Genomic DNA, 23,593 nt, shown 5'->3' with positions numbered 1-23,593 from the left:
CTTTAGGCAATGCTCTGCCTTTTGTGGGAAGACAGGGAAGGAATCCCCTCTCCTCGCGCACCCAGAAACAATGGTTTCTTGCCTCTTAGGCAGGTCCAGACTTTTTTCTGGACTCCCTTCTTGCTAGCTGTGGCACTCTAGCCCCCTTCAGGCTGTCTTCACGCAGCCAACCCCAGTCCTCTCCCTGGGATCTGACCTCCGAAGCCTGAGCCTCAGCTCCCAGCCACCTCCCAGCCTGGTGGGTGAGCAGACAAGCCTCTCAGGCTGGTGAGTGCTGGTCGACCCCGATCCTCTGTGCAGGAGTCTCTCCGCGTTGTTTTCTGCACCCCTGTTGCTGTGCTCTCCTCCGTGGCTCCAAAGTTTCCCCTCCACCCACCCACCATCTCCACCCATGAAGGGGCTTCCTAATGCGTGGAAACTTTTCCTCCTTCACGGCTCCCTCCCAGAGATGCAGGTCTTGTTCCTATTTTTTGTCTCTTTTTTTCTTTTTGCTTTTGGCCTACCCAGGTATGTGGCATTTTCTTGCTTTTTGGGAGGTCTGAGGTCTTCTGCCAGCGTTCAGTAGGTGTTCTGTAGGAGTTGTTCCACATGTAGATGTATTTTTGATGTATTTGTGGGGAGGAAGGTGATCTCCACATCTTACTCCCCCGCTGTCTTGAAAGTCCACCTTTTTTTTTCCACTAATGTCCTTTTTTGTTCCAGGATCTGATCCAGGCTTCTGTTTTATATTTAACATGTATAAATTTTAATAGCTATTTTAAAGTGCATCTCTGCTTATTCCCATATCTGTGACATTCCTCAATCAATTTCTGTTGACTCATTTTTCTTATTATTAGCCACAAGATCCTACTTTTTCATAAATCTAATACATTTTAAAATCATACCTTTATATTGTTGATGCCACATTGTAGAGTGTAGAATGTTTTTTCTTTAAAGATTGTTTTTTATTTTCCTCTATAAGTCATCAGTTTACTTGCCACCCAACCTTGATCTGTTTCATGCTTGGCTTTAGGCTTCTTTATTGTGGGCCTAGGGTAGCCTTTACTTTAGAGATGTTCCTTATTTTTAAAGCATGGCATTTCTGGTCTCTCACATGAAGTCATATTTTTGACATCTTTCCATCCTGGCCATTTGTGACTCCAAATTCTCCTACTCTTGTACAACCAACAGCATTTCTGTTTAACATCAAGCAGCTCTTTTCTGCATGGCCTTGCAAATTCTCCCCTGCACATGCACAGTTTAGTATTTGGTCACAGGTCCTACTTGACTTCTTTCATATTTCCCAGATTTCTTCTCTACCTGTCATCTGCTTTCTGTTAACCTGTTTGAATTGAATTCATTTCAACAGCTCTTATCTATTTTCCCTCAACCAGCTATAAACATACATAAGTATGTGTGTGTGTGTGTGTGTGTGTGTGTGTATATATATTATATATATATACACAAATATATATATATACACAAGTATATATATTCAAGTGTATATGTATACTTGAATACATTGTTACTATTATTATCTTGAACAGATTGTTATCTGTTAGATTGGCTGAGAATAAGAAAAATAAGTTTTTCTTTTACTTTCACTTATTCCTTCTCAGATGTTCTTCCTTTCTTTATGTAAGTCTGAGTTTCTGAACTATATCATTCGTCTTCTCTCTAAAGAACTTATTTTAACATTTCTTGCAAGGCAGATCTCCTGGTAACAAATTCCTTCAGTTTCTGTTTGCTGAGAAAGTCTTCATTTTTCCTTCACATTTGAAAGATAAGTTCATAGGGATTCAGAATTCTAGGTTGGTCTTTTTCTTTTTCTTTTTGTATTTCTCTCCGTACTTTAAAAAATTCCTTAGAGGCTGCGTATTCAGATACAGCACCACTGGGGATTAGGGCTTCAGTTATGAATTTTGTGTGGACACAGTCCATAACACAAGGTATCCATGAACCTAATGAGACACCATAATGCTGAAGACTTAAAAGTGTAACAGCTTCCACAGCTTCCAGACACTTTAGTCCCTTTTCCTCTCAAAAAATTAGTAAGCTGTGTTCCTCTCTCTCTACAACTTACCAAGAAATAGCTAGTTTCATAAAAAAATCTTCTGGCATATTGTAACTTAAAGTCACTTAGATAATCCTGGGAATTTCAAATAAAGTATTGTCCTGGAGGAGGAAAGAATTTTGGTAAGATATGTCTTTAAGCCACACCAAGTAAGGAGCTGCTTATTTCTCCTCTCTGTGGGCCTTGAAAGAGATGTGTACAATTTACTCAGATTGTTATTTTGGTCTTGCTTTGGTTATTATACAACACAACACCTAAGTCCTACAGAAAAATATGTAAAACAGTAATATTATAATAATGCAATCACAAAAGAGAAAAAAATGGACCAGAATCAAGTTGAAGAGGCTATAGCCATAATGAAATTTTAAATATATTCTTTGAGACCAATTTCCTTTTGTTTTTACTTGCACATATTTTAAATATGTAGAATTAGTTATACACTCAACATCAAATTTTATAGATGTTGTTTCACACAACTTCACTATGATATAGTTACTGATGGAAGAGTAAAGATTCTTAACTCTAGAAGGGTAACAAAAGGAGAGCGTTCACAAGGTACAAATTATTTCCAAGACTGTAAATTAATCATGATTTTTCACGAGCTATTTTTCATTTTTTTGTGCAATGCTGATAAAATATCTTATATTTCTGTAAATAAATGTGTTGTTTTTCTCTAGGTTTATACTAATGCATGCTAGTGACAGATTATGAATGCTACCATTCCCTGGCTGAATTTCACTACATTTGCATTTTGATTTACAGAGGCCCACATAAGTTCAGCATTGGGTAGACAATTCAAACTTACTTAAACATAATATTGCATTAATATATTTTTTATTATCAAAATTGAAAAAAGTTAATTCTTTATAGGCAGGCAAAGTGAATAGTAATCATATAAAGCATATGACTCATATCTACTATTGATACACATTTGTTATCCTTAATACCCAGTAGTCTCAGGTGATAACTGGAAAGTGAAATTTTTTTGGCCTTTCTATATTGAGTTAATGGGTCAAATAGACACAGTTCTCTGGATCTCAAATAGATTGAACAAATTATAATATCTCAGTATCCATTATTTAGCAAAGTCTTTAGATATTCCAATGCACCTAAATGCGGCAATCATTTTGGCTCAATTGTTCCTATTCAAATAATTTGTAGCTTTTTGAGGAAAATTAATCCCAGTAACTGACCATAATAAATTTAGCTTTTAAAAGATTAATATTTAATGGTTAAAATCTTGATGTAAAAAGATTGATTGTTTTTCTTTTCATTTTTAAAAAAATTTTGTTTATAGCAGAGCAAAGCTAATACATTATTGTGAACCATATTATCAAAGAACAACTCGGCCATCTGGTTTTCTAGCAGATGGTAAATATTTAAAAAGGGAATGCTCCATACACTCTCTAGTTATTAAATATAAGTGATTACATTTGTTCAGTATCCTTCCTGCTTATTCTCAGTGTTCATGCCTCGGCAGTATGCTGTGACACAGACAAAAATTTTTAATTCTGTTATTTGCACGTAAAAATCAGGAAGATGTATTCCAGAGTAAGATAATTTTATTACCTAAACAAAATGTTAAATGCACAGTGACTTGACTTGGGAATTGGATTATTTTTTTTTACATGCCAAAAACTTGTTTGAATATGATTCATTAACTAAAATGAACATGGCTAAATTCCAAATTATTTTTTCTTCTGTACTATCAATCAGCTAATCTGGCACATGCTGACAATGGTGTGACCCATTTTAAGAATGCTCTAGCCTTCTGAACAATAATAAATTATGGTAAGACTTCAAATTTTCTGCCTTAAACTTCAGTAAGTGGAAGTCCAGAGTGCATTTCATCGCTCTGTACTTCCTCTTCAACAACCCCCCACCCCCATTAGAAGGAGCCTTGTACTTGGGAGAGACTCCACCTCTCCACCCCTTCTTTCCTTCTCTGTCTTTCTCTCTCTGTCTCATTAGTTCATTCAAATAAGTTTGTGTCCTAAACTTTATGGTGAGTTTATAAAAATAACTATGATTTAAACTTTAAATGGCCTATTGATGGATTTTCTCCTTTATGTAATGTGTCTTTTATTCTCTGCCAGCTTTAGAATTTACTTTCCTTTTCAGCAATTTAACTATGTTACTTCTTTTACGTATCCATGCTCTAAGCTTAGTGAGTTTTCTTTCTCATTTTATTTATGTCTTTGGGAAAAAATCTTGGACATTGTCTTTCAAATATTTTATCTCCTTCATTCTCTTTCTTTTTTCTTCTCAGAATACAATTATATTCACATTAGAATATTTGATATTGTCTCTCAGGCTATAAGTGATCTTCTATGTTTTTATATTCTCTTTGTGTTATAATTTGGATAATTTATATTCACTTCTCTTCAAGTTCACTGTTTCATTCTTTTGCTGTGTTCAAGTTTCTGCTAAGCTCAAAGTTAAATTTATTTTGGTTATTATATCTTTTCAGTTATACTGTTTAACTTTAGTACTTTTTATACTTTCCATTTTCCTGCATAAGTACCCTTGTTATTAAATTTTGTCAATATTTTCTTCTAGAATTCTTAACATTTATCATAGCTATTTTAAAGAACTTATATACTATTTCTAAGTCCTCCATAGGATTTATCCCTCTGTAGATTTATTCTATTGACTAGCATATTCTCTTGATTCTGGGTTACTTTTTCTTTTTCTTTTTTGTGTGCCTCTTAATTTTATTTTTTATTTTTTATTTTTTTTAAATTTATTTATTAATTTATTGATTTTTGGGTGTGTTGGGTCTTCGTTTCTGTGCGAGGGCTTTCTCTAGTTGTGGCGAGCGGGGGCCACTCTTCATCGCGGTGCGTGGGCCTCTCACTATCGCGGCCTCTCTTGTTGCGGAGCACGGGCTCCAGACGCACAGGCTCAGTAGTTGTGGCTCACGGGCCTAGTTGCTCCGTGGCATGTGGGATCTTCCCAGACCAGGGCTCAAACCCGTGTCCCCTGCATCGGCAGGCGGATTCTCAACCACTGCGCCACCAGGGAAGCCCCCTCTTAATTTTTAAAATTTATATTTCTGAACTTTTTGCAAAGGGGTGGAATAGAAGAGACTAAAGGTAGTAATATTTGCTGCCAGAGAAATGTATACCCACGTCCTTCATTTTTTTTTTTTTTTTAACAAAGCCACTATTATTTATTACATAAATTTTGATCCTGGTCCCTTGTTATTTTTTTTAATTTATTAATTTTTTTTAACATCTTTATTGGAGTATAACTGCTTTACAATGGTGTGTTAGTTCCTGCTTTATAACAAAGTGAATCAGCTATACATATACATATGTCCCCATATCTCCTCCCTTTTGTGTCTCCCTCCCACAAATAACCCCCTTCATTCTTATGGTTGTTTGAATAGAGTGCAGAGTTAGTCTCTTGGTAGTTGAGACAGATTCTTATAATTATTTCATACTAGCTCCCAATATCTTGAGAAAGCTTGACTTTCTGCTCAACTGGCTAGTCTCAGGAACTCTCTGCGCATTTATAGCCTGTTAGGATGTTTAACTATTCTATACTTTAGAGATCAGTGACCAGGTTTTCAAGTCACTCTACAGCCCACCATCACCCTCAACTTTTCCATGCCACACTGCCGACTTGACCCAGACTTTGATCTGTCACTATACTAAGTGTTGGTTCTATGCAGTTTAAAGAGATAAAAACTAAAACTATAAAACTTCTAGAATGAAACATACAAGAAAAATGTAGCAGAACATTTTTGAGACCTTGGATAGGCAAAATCTCTCAGGTATGATGTAAACATCGAAAAAATATTATAAACTGAACTTCATCAAAATAGAATTCACATGCTCTTTGAACAACATATTTAAGACAATGAAAATTAAACCTCAAGCTGTGAGAAAATATTGTGTTTGTATGTGTAATATTTTATTGGTTATATCAATACATAACCATTTTGGTATAAAAGTATATCAGGGTTTCCCTGGTGGCGCAGTGGTTGAGAATCTGCCTGCCAATGCAGGGGACACGGATTTGAGCCCTGGTCTGGGAAGATCCCACATGCCGTGGAGCAACTAGGCCCGTGAGCCACAACTACTGAGCCTGCGCGTCTGGAGCTTGTGCTCCGCAACAAGAGAGGTCGCGATAGTGAGAGGCCCGTGTACCGTGATGAAGAGTGGCCCCCACTTGCCGCAACTAGAGAAAGCCCTCGCACAGAAACGAAGACCCAACACAGTCAAAAATAAATGAATAAATAAATAAATAATAAAAATAAAGGAATTCCTTAAAAAAAAAAGTATATCAAAGATCTTATATCCAAAACATAAATTAAAGCATTCAATAAGAAAAAACTCAATCAACTGACAAAATATTTGAAATGACATTTCACAGAAAGTAAATGAATGACTAATTATTAACATAAATAACCATCAGAAAATACAAATTGAAACACATGAAATACCACTCCCACTCCACACTCACTTGACTGGCTAAAAACAAAAACAAAGGACGTGTCAAGTTATGGCTAGGTTGTAATACAACTAGAACACTCAGACATTGCTGACGGTAATGTAAAATGGGACAAACACTGTGGAAAACAATTCAACAGTTTCTCATATAGTTAAACAAAACATATAACACTGAACTACTCTGGCCCTACAAAATTACATCCATACACACAAAGGTTTTCACACAAATGTTCAGAGTAGCTTTATTCATACTAATCCCAGAACTAGTCATAATTTTCAACAGCTTGGTGGGTATAAAATTGTGCTACATGCATAAATTATTATGCACCTCAGAAATAAAAATGGATGAACTACATGGATTAATCCTAAAAACATATGTTTATCAAAACAAGCCAAATTCAAAAGAATTGTATATTGTATGATTTGTATGAAATTCTAGATTAAGCACAACTAATCTATAATGACAAAAACTAGATTTGTGGTTGTTAGGGGCTGAGGGTGGGGAAATCATGGCAAAGAGTTAAATTTAGGGTGATGGAAATGTGATATATCTTAATTGTGGTGTTTATATAGGCATGTATATTTTCAAAACTCATTTAACTGTACAAATAAGTACATTATGTTGTGTATAATAAAGTAGACTTAAACAATAGAAGAATATATTTCTCTGTCAAATGCTCATCTTGGTAAAACACTGGGGATAGCTATACAAGTCAACCACAACAGGGTTAGAGGGAGTGAGCTGTTTAAATACAGGACTCTGCAAAGAAGGTTGTGGACATTTCTGCTTATGACACTAAAGGCACACACATACACATACAAGTTTATTAAAGTTTGGGTGGGTTCTCCTTACCCCCTAGACATAAAGAGCTTATCTCTTCTTGGAATTCTTCAGTAATTAGGTAAATTATGCTTCTTTGCATCTTCAGCACTGTAATAGCTTTCAAAAGCATATTTTTTGGTTTGTTTAACTAGTCCTATTTGTTAGATACTGAACAACAGTCTCAAGGCTTTTGAATTAGTGGAAGGCCTTTCTTGTCTCTTCCACCTCATAAGCACCCATTCTAATGTTTGACACACAATCTTAAATATGCATGTATCTTGGTAGATCATGTTCTGTATGTTTCAGCTTTTAATTACAAAGTGAGTTATAAATTGTATTCTACTTTTTTTTACTCAAACTTGTATTTTTAAGTTCTCTCCTTTCCCTTTTTAAGATCTTCATACAAAGCCAGTATTGCACAAATCATTTTCTATAGAAAAATGTTTTTATGAAACTATTTTTAAATGGGTTATTTATCATATTGGTTTAGAAAGCCCTTCATATATACTTCTATCTTTGGGATTTAACCACAAAATTAAATTATTAATGCAACAAGGCATTTTAAACTCTAATATACTCAGGAATGTAAATGTGTTATGAATACAAAAGCTTTCCTTCCCATATCTATAAAGTCTCCACAGAACAAGTTTTAGAAAACCTTACCGTGGAACACAAAAGAATTCATGTACTCTAAATATTTCTTGCACTTTCTTACACTTGTAATCTTGCATCCTATTGAACACTTTGAAAATACTGCCCCAGTGAACTGTTTCTGAAATTTTATCAATTCTTCATGAACACAATGAATATCTCTTCATTCTTAAGTAATCCTGATTTTAATAAGCTGAAATGTCATCTCCTTCTTGTACTCCCATAACACCTGATGTAAATCCAACACTATTGCTGTTGTTTTACTAATAAGAAGCTCTGAAACCAAGGATAGGACTTATCAAATGGAAGAATAAACTATTTTGTGGTTAGATGGAGACCTATGATGGAGAGGTACTCAAATGCCAGTATCTCAAGGGCTTTTTAGTTTCTTCAGAGAATATTCCTTCAAATTACTACCTCTAGGTTTTCTACTTGACTGCATCTCTCAGAACTAAAGGTATACTTTTTATTATATATCCTTTCATCCCACACTTTCATTTGTTATTGGTATCTATAAATTTAAATAGACCCAGTTAAAACTTTTGTATAAAATTAAGCTCTTTATCTAACAGAGTGGAAGATGGGTTAGTTTACTGGGGAAATTGAATCTATTTATGTTTTCTTCAGATTCAAAACATGTTTTTATTTCTCATTTTTAAATATAAGATTATTGTCAAAGATCATTAGCTATTTGTAGAAAACCCCAATCACAAAATACATAGAAACAAATAAATGAAAACAACAAATAAACCAACAAACCAACAAAGGAAAAAAGTGGGATAAGAGGACTTTTTAAAAAATTAGAAACTGTGTAAACTTCAAAAACAAAAAAGTTTTATGTAAAATAAAACTTCAAAACCAAACAAATATGTATAGTTTTTTTATGGTAATCATACTTTCATAAAGCAGTTTTAAAATAAAGATGAAATTGAAAAAAATTAAATAACACTTCATATTTCCAAAAACAAACAAGAAATTAACAAAATACTTGGAGTAATAAGGCAATCTATTGTATGCATGAAACAACTGAGGGGGATGTTCCTTTAAAAGAATCAATTTTAAATAGAACTCTAATAAATTAGATATGAAACCCCCCAAAGAACATTGATTAGTTTTAATCAGTAGAAATAATAGGAACAAAGAAAAAAAGAGAAAAAGTATAAGAAAATTACATAATCAATCCTGGAGATACTGGAAAAGAAAACTAAAAACAGAACAAAATAAGGAAAATATTAAAGAAATAATAAAATGAAACTTCCTAGAACTGAGAGAGATTACAAGTTGCAGGTGTCCACCAAGTTATCAGAATTATAACTGGACAAAACCTCTCACCAAGATACAACATTCCAAAATTTTAAATCATAAGTAGAAAAAGTCCAATGCCTTTTGTTTGTGGGTGACGGGTGGGGTGCTCTCATATAAGAGGAACAAATATCAGAGTAGCATCAGATTTCTCAAAATCAATTATGGATGCTAGAAGACAATGTTTTTTAAAATTTCTGAGGACAAATTAGTTCTGTAACAGAATTCAATACTCAACCACGTTATGAATTATTTTTGAGAACAGAGTAAAAACATTTTCAGACATAAAAGAGTGATAGCTTTCTATGCCTTCTTTGGGGAACCCACACAAATATACCCTTGCAATAAGAACATCAATACCTCCATAACCACCACCAACAACAACAAGCAAAGGTCAAGGAAAAGGAACAGGTGGTCAGGAAATTGTGAAGCCATCCTAAGTTAAAATTGGATGTCATCTGTGTAGAATTCCCAATAAGCTACTAGACTTAGGGGAGAGGGTGGAGGTGGAACAGAAATGTTTAAGAAAAAAATAGTTAAAAATCAAGGAGACACTTCTGGAAAAAAGTAAAGCTATGTGGTTACCAATGTATGCAAGTAAGAAAAATTAATAATGAGAGATCTGCTGTACAATATCATGCCCGTAGATAACAATACTGTATTGCAAACTTAAAAATATAGTACTAAGGTAGATCTTATGTTAAGTTTTCTTACCACAACAAAATAAAATTTAAAAAAAGAAAAACTAAAAATGTCTGGGAAACAATAACAATATGGAAATTTTATCTTGGACAATGTTTGGTATGACATTGACTAATAAATTTAAAGTCAAAGTGGTGTAAGTTCTGATTATTAGTTAAAAATTTGTTATAAAACTATTAATTCAGGATATTGTGATAGATTTTACTTCTTGTCCTTGGCTTGGTAACTGAGACTAAAACTAAGAACAGAGTGGTTTCAAACAACAAATATTTTACGTCCAGGCACCAGGATTCAGTAGGAATAAATCAATCCAAACCAGTTTTAATACCAAGAAACATCCACACAGCTGTTCATATTTGAAAACAGAAGGCTCAAAGAAAAATGGATCCTTATAGTCTGGAATTACACATCAAGAAAGAAGCACAGCTGCTTTTTTTCTAGGGCGTGGCTTCTTCTTCTCAAAGCCAAGAAACATGGTGGTGGTGGTGGTGGTGTAAGGATTCTTAAATCGTAATTGTCACAACAGGAAAATGAATAAATAATATCTAAATTGAGAAAATATTGTTAACCATAAAATTTAATAATGGTGGGGTAACTAATCATAGAAAGAACTTGAAAAGATACAAGTCGTTGCCTGATGTTGGGGGTATGAGGACTAAAGGTTAGGACTGGTAGGAGGCAGCATGTTTGCACTCTTGTTTTTTATTTATGTCATTCAATATTATTTACCTATATGTATGTATTACTATGATAAAATATGTATGTGTGTGTATGAGTATGTTTAAAGGGGATGTATTGTTATCTATGGAGAATCTTCAAGAACAAAAAAAAAGAGCTACTGATTAATGAAGCAGGGTCTTACAGGAAAGCTCACGCTTGAGAACAATTTTCTAAACTATGGTGACATAGATGAGCTTTACAAAGTACAACTTCTGTTACCAAGCTTTGTAATTACAGAAGTAGACTTTCTTAATATATCCATAATTGATCTGATTGTAGAGGAATGTTTCTGGCTACTAAGTTCATAAAACACTGTAATCACTGTAATATATAAAGCTGAATGTCACATTTTAGTATTGGAAATTTAAGAATATAATCATTCACTGAATTTGTACAAGTAAAAACACACATCCACATTTAATATTTAGTTTTGAAATAATTTTATATCTACAAAGTTTAAAGATGCAGCAACAGTCATACTTGAGGAAGAGACCATAGAGAATACTCTGTAGAAGTAAGAGACTTAAACATTCAATTGTCAATGTTAGTCAACTAAGAAAGAAAAAGATGAACATAACATTCCTAAATTGTTGTCTTGTCTTCCATCAATACAATAACACATGGATGAATCTTTTCCACTATACTACAATTCAGTTTCTGATTGGTACTTTGTCATTTTTTCATCATTCTAAACAATGCCAATTTAAATTATATGATAGTGGCAATCTAAGTACCTGATGTGTCTAAATGATGAAACACCAATCCTTGCCAAAAATGATGAAGCAGCACACACTCAGTATCAGTTGTGAAAGTTATGGGCAGTTCCTAGGTTACAGTCTTTTCTTAGCTGAAAAATAGCACCAATTGAATACAGATCATTTATAGACTTGGAACTCTTCATAATAATTTTTAAAATTATTTTGTACAGCCTGAAAATATAAAAGATGTAATTCTCATTATTTTCATTTTAAAAGAGTAGTGTTTTTCTTTTATTTTAAGACTTTTATATTATTGCATAATGTCATGCATGAATACTTAATATCACTAAAAGAACAGACAATAGTACCATCTGCAAAAATACTCTAAATTATATTCATGGAAAAGCAAACAGGTGTTTTATCACTCAATATTTGATAGATATCAAACAGCAAGCCATCACCTGACAAAGTACATATATATCACATATATATCAAAACAGAGTACTTTGGTTTAATGTGTAGCACTGATAGATGCTAGATTCATGTGCTTTGTGACTGCAATGAACAGGATTTGGTTTCAATTGTTACACTTTGAAGTCATACTTTTAGTTTAATTTCAATAATTCAAGCTAATATGGAATTATTAAAGTTGTCTTTTATTATGGCATAATTAGATATTAATATTCTGAAAACGAACAAAGAGAAATGGGTTACTATGTACACCAAGTGGTATTGGGTCAATTAATGTGCCCTAAAAATATAACAAAAGTATTATTTACATAAATGTATCTGGCTCCATTCTTTTGGATATTTATTTAATTTGTCATTTATATAAGCTACTTTCTATATTTATAAACCTTTAAAATCTTTATCTTAAAGACTGGCATAAAAGTATAATTTATCACCTATTTATATTACACAGACGTCAGTGAAAATGCAATAAAAAATGTTTTAATGTAGATAGCATTAACATATGGGGAAAATCAATGCTGTATTTTCTGCCCAGATTTAATGTAAAGAAACAAAATTCTGTAAAGTTACTAAAGTACTTGCCAATTTCACATATATCTGAGCCTCCAACATTATAGTGTCAGATTTATCTGGTTTTAAAAACTGAAGCTCTTTGTGCCCATGTTTCTAGATATAAAAATGATACATTTGTTCTTTGAAAAGCAATATATGAAAAAATATATAACTGAGGAGTTTCCAGTTTTGGGTAGGATGAAGTAAGTGCACCTCTTTCTCTACCACAGAACACAACTATAAAACTTTGACAGAATGCGTGGCGCAGCTATTTGAGGACTATGAAATGTACATCAACAGGCAGAGTGAAATAGAACACATAAATCAAAGTAGCTACAAACTAGAGATGAGTTTTCCATTTTGTTTTATCTTTTAGTATCTCCTGGTCTGAAATTAACTCATTTGGGAATCTCAGACTGGGCACTGTGGGGCAAAAACAACAACAACAACAACAAACAAAAGAGCTTCAGGAAAAGCTTTTTAGTTCTAGCTTAAAAAGTGGGAAAGTGAATTATTAAAGTTCACAGAGAGAGAAAGAGAAAATGGTATTTTTTCTTTCTTTTATCTTTTCTTTCAAAATATAGGGTCTAGGTAATCTGTCAAGGTGGTGGTAATGGTGGCAACGACTGGCAGCCTGTGGGAGCTAAAAATCTAAGGAATGTTAACCTTTTATCCCTATTCTCTGTGGAGGTAGAGATTCAGATAGTGGGACCAAAGTCTGTCTATTCTATTTCTATATTCTCTTACTTCTTGGCTCCAGAAATGGCTCAAGAGCAGAAGTACTTGCTGTCTGCCTTAAAAAAAAAAAAACGGAACCAAAGGCATAAAGGGAATAAGAAAGTGCTGAAGAGATTTTAGGAAAAGGAGCTTGGGAAATCAACCCCACAAATTCCTTTAGGGCCTACTGGACCCACCTCTGGTATATGTATGTAAGGATCTAATTCTAATTAGCATGTAAAAGGCTTTAAGAACTGGGATAAGAGACCTCTGTCCAAGTCCTTCAGTAAACCCTCTGTGGCACACAAGGCACAGAATTATACAGCACTGCAAAAGGTTTGAAAAATGAACTGACATTGGAACCACAGCTCAGAGAATGAATGTTAGACCTTGCAGCATGAACATAATCAGGGGATTTTCACACTAAAACATAAATGTTGGCATTCTTTATTGGATTTAAACAAGACCCAATGTCTCAGTATGCAAAATTCAAAATGTCCAAGATTACCCAAATTTACTCAAAATGATTCCAAAACTGCTCAGTAATCAAAATTACTCAAAATTCATCAAATATTACTCAGTGTACAAGAGCTATGTAAGATCAACTTGCTTAGAAAAAAATTCAAAAAATGACAGAAGCAGCTGTTATAAAAACATCCAAACACTTTTGAAACAAATGTTAAAATATAAAGTACAGAAAGCATATACAATATAAAGAAGAAACAAATGATAACATTAGAACTGGAAAACCCACTGAACAAACTCAGTACCAGAGTGGACATGAAAGAGGAAAGAGGAAGGAGTCAGTGAACTTGAAGATAGATCAACAGCATTTATTCAATCTGAACATCTGAGAGAGAGACAACATTAAAAATAAAATAATGAATAAAGTTTCAAATACTTGTGGGACAAAAACAAAAGGTCAAAACAACTTTGGAGTTCTATAAGGAGAGAAAAAAATGACGTGATGCTGAAAAATTATTTTAAGAAATAATGGATTAACGGAAATGGCAAAATTTTATTCTTTTTTTTGGCTGAGGAGTACTCCACTGTGGGTATATATATATATATATATATATATATATATATATATATATATACCGCAGTTTCTTTATCCATTCACCTGTTGATGGACGCTTAAGTTGCTTCCATATCTTGGTAACTGTAAATAATGCTGCTATGAACACTGGGGTGCATGTATCCTTCAAATTAGTGTTTTTGTTTTTTGGACATATACCCAGGAGTGGAATTGCTGCATCATATGCAACTTAGCCATAAAAAAGAATGAAATTTTGTCATTTACAGCAACAGGGATAGACTTGGAGGGCACTATGCTAAATGAAATAAGTCAGATAAAGACAAACACTGTATATCACTTAAATGTGGAGCCTAAAAAAATACAACAAACTAGTGAATATAACAAAATAAGAAGCAGACATACAGAACTAGTGGTTCACAGCAGGGAGAGGGAAGGGAGAGGGGGCACTATAGGGGGAGGGGATTAAGAGGTACAAGCTATTAGGTATAAAATAAGCTACAAGGATATACTGCACAACATGGGGAATACAGACAATGTTTTAAAATAACTATAAATGGAGTGTATAACTTTTAAAAAATGTGAATCACTATACTGTACACCTGTAACATATAATATTGCACAGCAACTATACTTCAATTAAAAAAATAATAATTTAAGAAAAAAATAGATTGAAAGTCACACATTTGATGAAAGACATAAAACTACAGATTCATGAAGTTGAATGAATCCCAAACAGAATAAGCACAAAGAAATCTGTGTCCAGATATGTGATAATCTAAACTGCTGAAAACTAAAAACAAATAAAAATCTTGAAAGAAGCCAGAGAAAAATACTTCACTACCTATAGGGGAACACTGATTTGAATGACTGCAGATCTCTTACCACAAACCATGGGGGCCAGAAGAAAGGGACATGTCATTTTTTGAGTGGTAAAAGAAAGGAGGTGTCAAGCCAGAATTCTGTACTGAGTAAAAATATCCTACAGGATGATGGTGAAATAAAGATATTCTCAGATGAAGGAAAACTAAACTAATGTGTAGCCTGCAAAAGGCTCTAAAATAATTGTTAAAATTAATTCTTCAAACAGAAGAGAAATACTGAAAGGAAACTTGGAAAATCAAGAATAAAGTATCCATACAATAAAATACTAGTCATCAAGACATGCAACAGTTTGAATACATGATGATACAGGCAATGACTTGAATGAATCTCAATGTATTCTGCTGAATGAAAGAAGCTTTTTCAGAAGGTTACTTACTATGGGATTCCATATCAATAACATTCTTAAAAAAAAAAAAAAAACTATAGTAAAGAGAACAGATTAGTGGTTGCCAGAAGTCACAGGATGGTGTGATTATAAAGAGATAGTATGAGGAAGTTTTTTTAGGTGATGGAAATGTTCTCTATTAGTATTAATGTTGCTGATTACATGAAATTATATATGTGTTAAAAGGTATGGAATTATATAACAAAAGAAAAAATAAGCCCATTTGACTGGATCATAATTTTAAAAATTAACCAAAACAAAAAACTTCTTAAAAGTATATTTGGGATATGGGCAATTCTTTTTTTTTTTTTTTAAATTTATTTATTTATTTATGGCTGTGTTGGGTCTTCGTTTCTGTGCGAGGGCTTTCTCTAGTTGTGGCAAGCGGGGGCCACTCTTCATCGCGGTGCGCGGGCCTCTCACTGTCGCGGCCTCTCTTGTTGCGGAGCACAGGCTCCAGACGCGCAGGCTCAGTAATTGTGGCTCACGGGCCCAGTTGCTCCGCAGCATGTGGGATCCTCCCAGACCAGGGCTCGAACCCGTGTCCCCTGCATTGGCAGGCAGATTCTCAACCACTGCGCCACCAGGGATGGGCAATTCTTGATTTTTTGTTATTGTCTGTTTACTTTTAGTTATCAAATATGCATAAGTATTTTCAATCAGCTATGTATTCTTGATGTAATTTTGAAATAAAAAGCAATCATATCAAAGGTTCTATTTTTGTTAAAAAAAAAGATATTTTTATTTTCTTTTCACTACCAAAATAATTAAATATATAATTTCAACTCTTTTCATCATTGATCACTTGCATTTTTTCCCTCTCCCATTATCCCAAGAATAACTAGGAGTATGAATAAAATAAAAATGCCATTTCTAATATCTCTTATTCTACACTCTATGCCCATTGACCAACTTTGCATATTTGCATGTACAAAATATTTCAATTTGATCTAGTTTGTCTCTAAACAAATGGATCATATTAATGTATAATCTGATGTTATTACAGGAAACTTGAATTTTAAGGAACCCTGTTTGATTTGGATGAGTCAAGACAGGCATAACACAATTGAGTTAATTAGCAAGAATTTTGTAATCAATGTTGATTATAAAATGGGATGATGGTATATGCATGATTTGGAGGCATTCCCTGGCTTGAACATTAATGTAATTGGATAAAAATTGGCATTTTAAAGGTAGCACATTGCTCTGAAATGAACAGATAACATATTTTTGATACATGTAAATATTAATCTATATACTTTTTATTATACATGAGTGGAAATCCATTTAAAGAGACCTAAGAGCAATAAATTCTTCTAATTTCATCTTCTAGTAAAACATAACCATTAAATCTGCTATTGCTAAACATATAATGAGTAAATCTAGGACATGGCACATAATTATCATGATTAGGATTTTGTCCTATACATCACTGATGAGTGTATATCTTTGCTTTGGAGCTTTTTTTTTTTTTTTTAATTCTGTCACCACTAACATATTTTTCTTATGAAGACATCAGTGCTCTTAACTACCTTAGGTTTACAGATAAAATTGTACACATGTTTTCTATCTATTAGTTCTTTATAGAATCAACTGTTTTAAATATATTTACTTTTACTTTACAGGTTGTGTGGGGGATAAATGTATTTTGCCTACTCAATGTTCTTTTGAATTATAATTTAGCATAATTCATGTCATTTAACATTCTTTTAACAATAATTTTGGAACATTATATGATTTCATATGGCATCAAGTTGAATAACGTATGTGAATTTTTTTATAATAAAGCCTTCAAAGGAATAAAATCATTGTGTTTCAAATTAAAACTCATGCTAGACAAAACAGACACAATTTATATTAATTCATATAAAAAAGATTTAATAAAATATATCAGGATTATGCTACTGAGAGAATGTTTTAAAAATTAAATATGTAAAACAAAAAAATAGACATGTCAGAATAATAAACTATTTTGAGGGGATAATGAATTTTTATTACATAAATTTTGTATCTGCCAAACATCAAACCTTTTTTGAGAAATTGTTCTTGACCTGATTCCGTGTTTATATGTAATTTAGAGTTCATTAACCAAAGTAACTGAAAACCATTAACATACTCTTTCTACTTACTATTTAAAATCATATTTGCTTTCCCAAATTTTAAAAAGTATCATGAACACAATTTTGAATATTGTTATTTGCATTCTCCACATTAACTTCCAGAGATTTACCAGTATTATCTTTGCCATATAAAACTGAAATGTTATTATATTATATAAATGTTATATATTATAACGTGGAAATGTTATTATATTCCATGTTACATTTAAATAATTATTTTTGTAAAAAAATTTAATCAAGTGAGTGATCTAAATGTATCTTTAGTATACTTTTTTTTCTTTAAGCTAGAGCTATTCTCAGAAAATGCTGCCCATATTTTCAAATTTTTGTGTGAATTTTTCTGTAAAACTACAATTTGTTTAAAGACACAGAGTTTATAATAGGATATTTGCTCAGCATTGTGAAAGGCAACAGGTTATTTTAGGGAAGAGGTGAACATGGTTTCTGATGTAGAGTAGAACATAATCTCTAAGTAATGTGCAGCATGATAAACATTACAAAAAGTTAAGCACAGTGCTATTATGAAAATACACAACAAGGAAATTTGATGTAAGTATTCACTGAAGATCTCCCTGAAGAATATCTTTTATCTTATAGACAGCATATAGCTAGGTCTTATGTTCTTATCCTGACAATAAATCTGACAGTCTCTGTCTTTTAACTGATTTGGAACACTCATATTTAAGGCGATTGCTGATATGGCTGGATTAAAACATGTCATTATTTTCTCTCTTTTCAATTTATTTGTTCTTTCCTTCTTTTACTCTTTTTTTCTACCTTCCTTAGATATAACAGACCATGTTTTATGATTCTGTCTTATCTACACAATTATTCATACTTTTTAAAAAATTTAGTGGTTTTTCTAGTTTTATTATAATGTATACTTAAATAATCTGAGTTTGCCTTCAAAGAATATTATACCATTTCATGTATAGTGTAAAGATCTTATAACAGTAATTACCAATGCCTCCTTCCCATACCTTGTAATATACTTCACTTTTACATATACTATAAAGACACAATAATTGTTAACATTTTTGCTTTAAGCATTCAATTATCTTTTAGAGAAACTGAGCACCATGAAAATGATTTCACTTTCATTTATCCCATCTCAAATCTCTTCAGCTTTTGGTTTTGATCTATGTTTCTTTGGCCTACATTTTTCTTTTACCTGAAGAACTTCCTTTAACATTTCATATAGAGTATGTCTGCTGACAATTAACACCCTCAGTTATTCACCTGAGTAGATTTTTATTTCTATTTAATTTTTAAAGGATATTTTTCTAGAATATTCCTTAAAATTCTGATTGACTTCTTTCTTTTTCAGCATTTTAACAATTTTACTCCATTTTTCTCTTGTTTACATGGTTTCTGTAAAGAGTATATATATTCTTCAGATTCTCTTTCCTTATAGGTTATTACAAAATTTTGAGTATAGTTCCCTGTGCTATACAGTAGGTCTTTGTTGGTTATCTATTTTATATATAGTAGTGTGTATATGTTAATCCAAACCTCCTTAGAATCCTTCTCTGGTTACCTTCAATGTTTTCTCTGCATCTCTGGTTTTTGGCAATTTGAATATAATAAATATGTTTTTTTCCCTTGATATTTTTCCTGCTTCTTATTCTCCAAGCTTTGTGGACATATGGTTTCATATCTGTCATTAATTTTGGAAATTTTTTTGCCATTTTCTCTAAATATTTCTTGTGCCCCATTCTCTCTTTTTTCTACCTCTGTGATACTGATAATATATGTATGTCACACAATTTGATATTCTCTTGTATCTTTTGTATGCTATGTTCTATTTTTCTTTTTGACTTTTTTTCTTTGCATTTGGGTTTGGGTAATCATCATTAACCTACCTTAAAATTTATTGATTTGTTTTTTCAACTCTATCAAGTCTACTGACCAGCCTGTTGAATGCTTCTTCATTTTTATCACTGTGCTTTGATTTCCAGCACTTCTGTTTTCTTATGTCTTATCATTTTCATTTCTCTGCTGAATGTATCTGATTGTTTTAACTTTTGTATTAGAGCCTTTAAAATATTTATCAGAGTTATTTAAAATTCTCTATCTGATTGTTCCAATATCTTCATCATATCTGATTCTAGCCATGATGATTATTTTGTGCCTTCAGACAGCGTCTATTCTTACCTTTTCATGTACCTCATAAATTTTTGAGTCATGCCAGACATATTGTAAAAGGCAGGTGACAAAGAGGTGTTTAAGTTTATGCTTGAAAATGAGCTTACTTTTTCTTCTGCTAGTTCTTCAGTGTGGGGTCTTACAATCATCTAGTCAGGAATTGGGCTTGTATGACATTTTTTGTTTGTTTGCTTTGTAATGGATACTCTCAGTGTACTAGAGGACTCAAATTCTTCTAGTGATTCTTTGTGTTTAGAATGTCAGCTAATTTGCAATTTCTACTCCATGCTTGGTTTAGTTATCTTCACTCTTGACTAGATTTTCCCTTTATTTTTGTCCCCAGAGAGAGAATCTGTCTCTTGCAGCTCTTCCAGTTGTGTTCACTCAATGCTTTTACTCAGTGCTTATCTGAGAGATGGTGTGTGTGTGTGTGTGTGTGTGTGTGTGTGTGTGTGTTTGCTTTGTTTACCTGTTCCCCTCCCTCAGCTGTACTGGTTTCCTACCTTTGCCATAAAGCTATATATATATATATATATATATATATATATACATACATATATATATATATTTGCCCTTTCCTCTGTAGATAAGACTTTTATACATTAATGGAGACAGGTGAGATGGATCTACGTGGTTTTGGCAGTGGCTGCTGCTCCCCTCCACACAATGGAAGCTATTTCTTGAATCGTCCTGAGAGTGAATGACTGGTGAAATATCTCTGAGAAAAGCCCATGAGTTATTGCAAACTCCCTATGTCTGCAGTCCCCAGAAATCTTCATACTTTCACTCTAGCTTATATGTAAGCTTTGGAAATTTGGTAAAAATGTCTGGATCTTCCTACTTGCTTCTATGGTATAAATGGCATCTATTTCAGGTAAGCATATGTCTGGGTAGTGTTTCTACTTGCAAGCATCTGTCTTTCTCCAGATTTTGAATTAGCTGATTGAATCATGATGTCACTTCACTGAGGGTTCAAGAAACATCGTTAATTGTCAGTTTGCCCAACTTCTGTTTGTGAGAGTGAGAACATTGTTCTTTCTGGTTCTCTACATCTCTAAACTGAAACAAAATATATATATTGTGAGAGTTCTATTTCCTAGTGTAATCACATAAATTGGGTATTAATCTTCTGTAAAAAGTTTTTGAAGTGATTAAAAAGGTCATAAAAATTGTTCAATAACCTATATAAATTACACTAGAAGTAGGGTTGCCCCTTTTCTAATCTACATATACCACTATTAAGACTAGTTCCCAATTTATTGCCCTCAGCAGGTACTGTGCACAACCAATTGCAATTCTCCACTTATCAGAAAAAATAAAATACGTTTTAGCAATTATAATGAATAATGTAATATTTTGGCTAAATGCATTTACTCTTGTTTCACATATTCTGTCTTAGAAAAATGTGTTGTATACAGGGAAAAGAAAAATGTGTTGTATACAGGAAAATTATACCTACTGTAGGTTAAATTATATTGATGTTGCCTGAAATCCTTTAATCAATTGACATTTCATTTTGAAAAAGTCAACAAATTAACCATACTATACTGCTAAATTGTTTTTATTGAAATTCATGTAATTTACTATTGTAGCAAATATCAGACTGACATTGTTAGAAGTATAATGAAGAGAAGGCAAATTATTTAAAGCTCTTATTAGACTGAATGTGATACCATATAAGAATATGGTATAGACAGGCTCATCCACCAGAGGGCAGACAGCAGAAGAAAGAAGAACTACAATCCTGCAACCTGTGGAACAAAAACCACATTCACAGAAAGACAGACAAGATGAAAAGGCAGAGGGTTATGTACCAGATGAAGGAACAATATAAAACCCCAGAAAAACAACTAAATGAAACAGAGATAGGCAATCTTCCAGAAAGAGAATTCAGAATAATGATAGTGAAGATGATCCAGGACCTCGGAAGAAGAATGGAGGCAAAGATCGAGAAGATGCAGGAAATGATTAACAAAGATCTAGAAGAATTAAAGAACAAACAAAGATGAACAATACAATAACTGAAATGAAAAATACACTAGAAGGAATCAATAGCAGAATAACTGAGGCAGAAGAACGGATAAGTGACCTGGAAGACAGAATGGTGGAATTCACTGCTGCAGAACAGAATAAAGAAAAAAATAATGAAAAGAAATGAAGACAGCCTAAGAGACCTCTGGGACAAGATTAAATGCAACAACATTCGCGTTATAGGGGTCCCAGAAGGAGAAGAGAGAGAGAAAGGACCAGAGAAAAATATTTGAAGAGATTATAGTAGAAAACTTCCCTAACATGGGAAAGGAAATAGCCACCCAAGTCCAGGAAGCACAGAGAGTCCCATACAGGATAAACCCAAGGAGAAACATGCTGAGACACATAGTAAACAAATTGGCAAAAATTAAAGACAAAGAAAAATTATTGAAAGCAGCAAGGGAAAAAAGACAAATAACATACAAGGGAACTCCCATAAGGTTAACAGCTGATTTCTCAGCAGAAACTCTATAAGCTAGAAGGGAATGGCATGATATACTTAAAGTGATGAAAGGGAAGAACCTACAACCAAGATTACTTTACCCAGCAAGGATCTCATTCAGATTTGATGGAGAAATCAAAAGCTTTACAGAAAAGCAAAAGCTAAGGGAATTCAGCAGCACCAAACCAGCTCTTCAACAAATGCTAAAGGAACTTCTCTAAGTGGGAAACACAAGAGAAGAAAAGGACCTACAAAAACAAACCCAAAACAATTAAGAAAATGGTCATAGGAACATACATATCAATAATTACCTTACACGTGAATGGATTAAGTGCTCCAACCAAAAGACACGGGCTTGCTGAATGGATACAAAAACAAGACCCATATATATGCTGTCTACAAGAGACCCACTTCAGACCTAGGGACACATACAGACTGAAAATGGGGGATGGAAAAAGATATTCCATGCAAATGGAAATCAAAAGAAAGCTGGAGTAACAATACTCATATCAGATAAAATAGACTTTAAAATAAAGAATGTTACAAGAGACAAGGAAGGACACTACATAATGATCAAGGGATCAATCCAAGAAGAAGATATAACAATTATAAATATATATGCACCCAACATAGGAGCACCTCAATACATAAGGCAACTGCTAACAGCTCTAAAAGAGGAAATCAACAGTAACACAATAATAGTGGGGGACTTTAACACCTCACTTACACCAATGGACAGATCATTCAAACAGAAAATTAATAAGGAAACACAAGCTTTAAATGATACAATAGACCAGAGAGATTTAATTGATATTTATTGGACATTCCATCCAAAAACAGCAGATTACACTTTCTTTTCAAGTGCGCACAGAACATTCTCCAGGATAGATCATATCTTGGGTCACAAATCAAGCCTCAGTAAATTTAAGAAAATTGAAATCATATCAAGCATCTTTTCGGACCACAACATTATGAGATTAGAAATCAATTACAGGGAAAAATCGAAAAAAAACCAAACACATGGAGGCTAAACAATATGTTACTAAATAACCAAGAGATCACTGAAGAAATCAAAGAGGAAATAAAAAAATACCTAGAGACAAATGACAAAGAAAACACGATGATCTAAAACCTATGGGATGCAGCAAAAGCAGTTCTAAGAGGGAAATTTATAGCTATACAAGCCTACCTCAAGAAACAAGAAAAATCTCAAATAAACAATCTAACCTTACACCTAAAGGAACTAGAGAAAGAAGAGCAAACAAAACCCAAAGTTAGCAGAAGGAAAGAAATCACCAAGATCAGAGCACAAATAAATGAAATAGAAACAAAGAAAACAATAGCAAAGATCAATAAAACTGAAAGCTGGTTCTTTGAGAAGATAAACAAAATTGATCATTGAA

The 23,593-nt window shown here is 33.0% G+C and overlaps 1 protein-coding gene across 1 annotated transcript in view; it reads right to left on the bottom strand.

The window, feature by feature from the left end:
• Positions 1-23,593, bottom strand: part of LOC309631315 (uncharacterized protein) — a 644,789-nt gene that overhangs the window by 34,929 nt on the left and 586,267 nt on the right. The window lies entirely within an intron of this gene.

The sequence above is a fragment of the Balaenoptera borealis genome, assembly GCF_965194805.1.
Source record: "Balaenoptera borealis genome assembly, chromosome: 6".
Lineage (NCBI taxonomy): Eukaryota > Metazoa > Chordata > Mammalia > Artiodactyla > Balaenopteridae > Balaenoptera > Balaenoptera borealis.
This window is presented reverse-complemented; position numbering and strand designations above follow the sequence as displayed.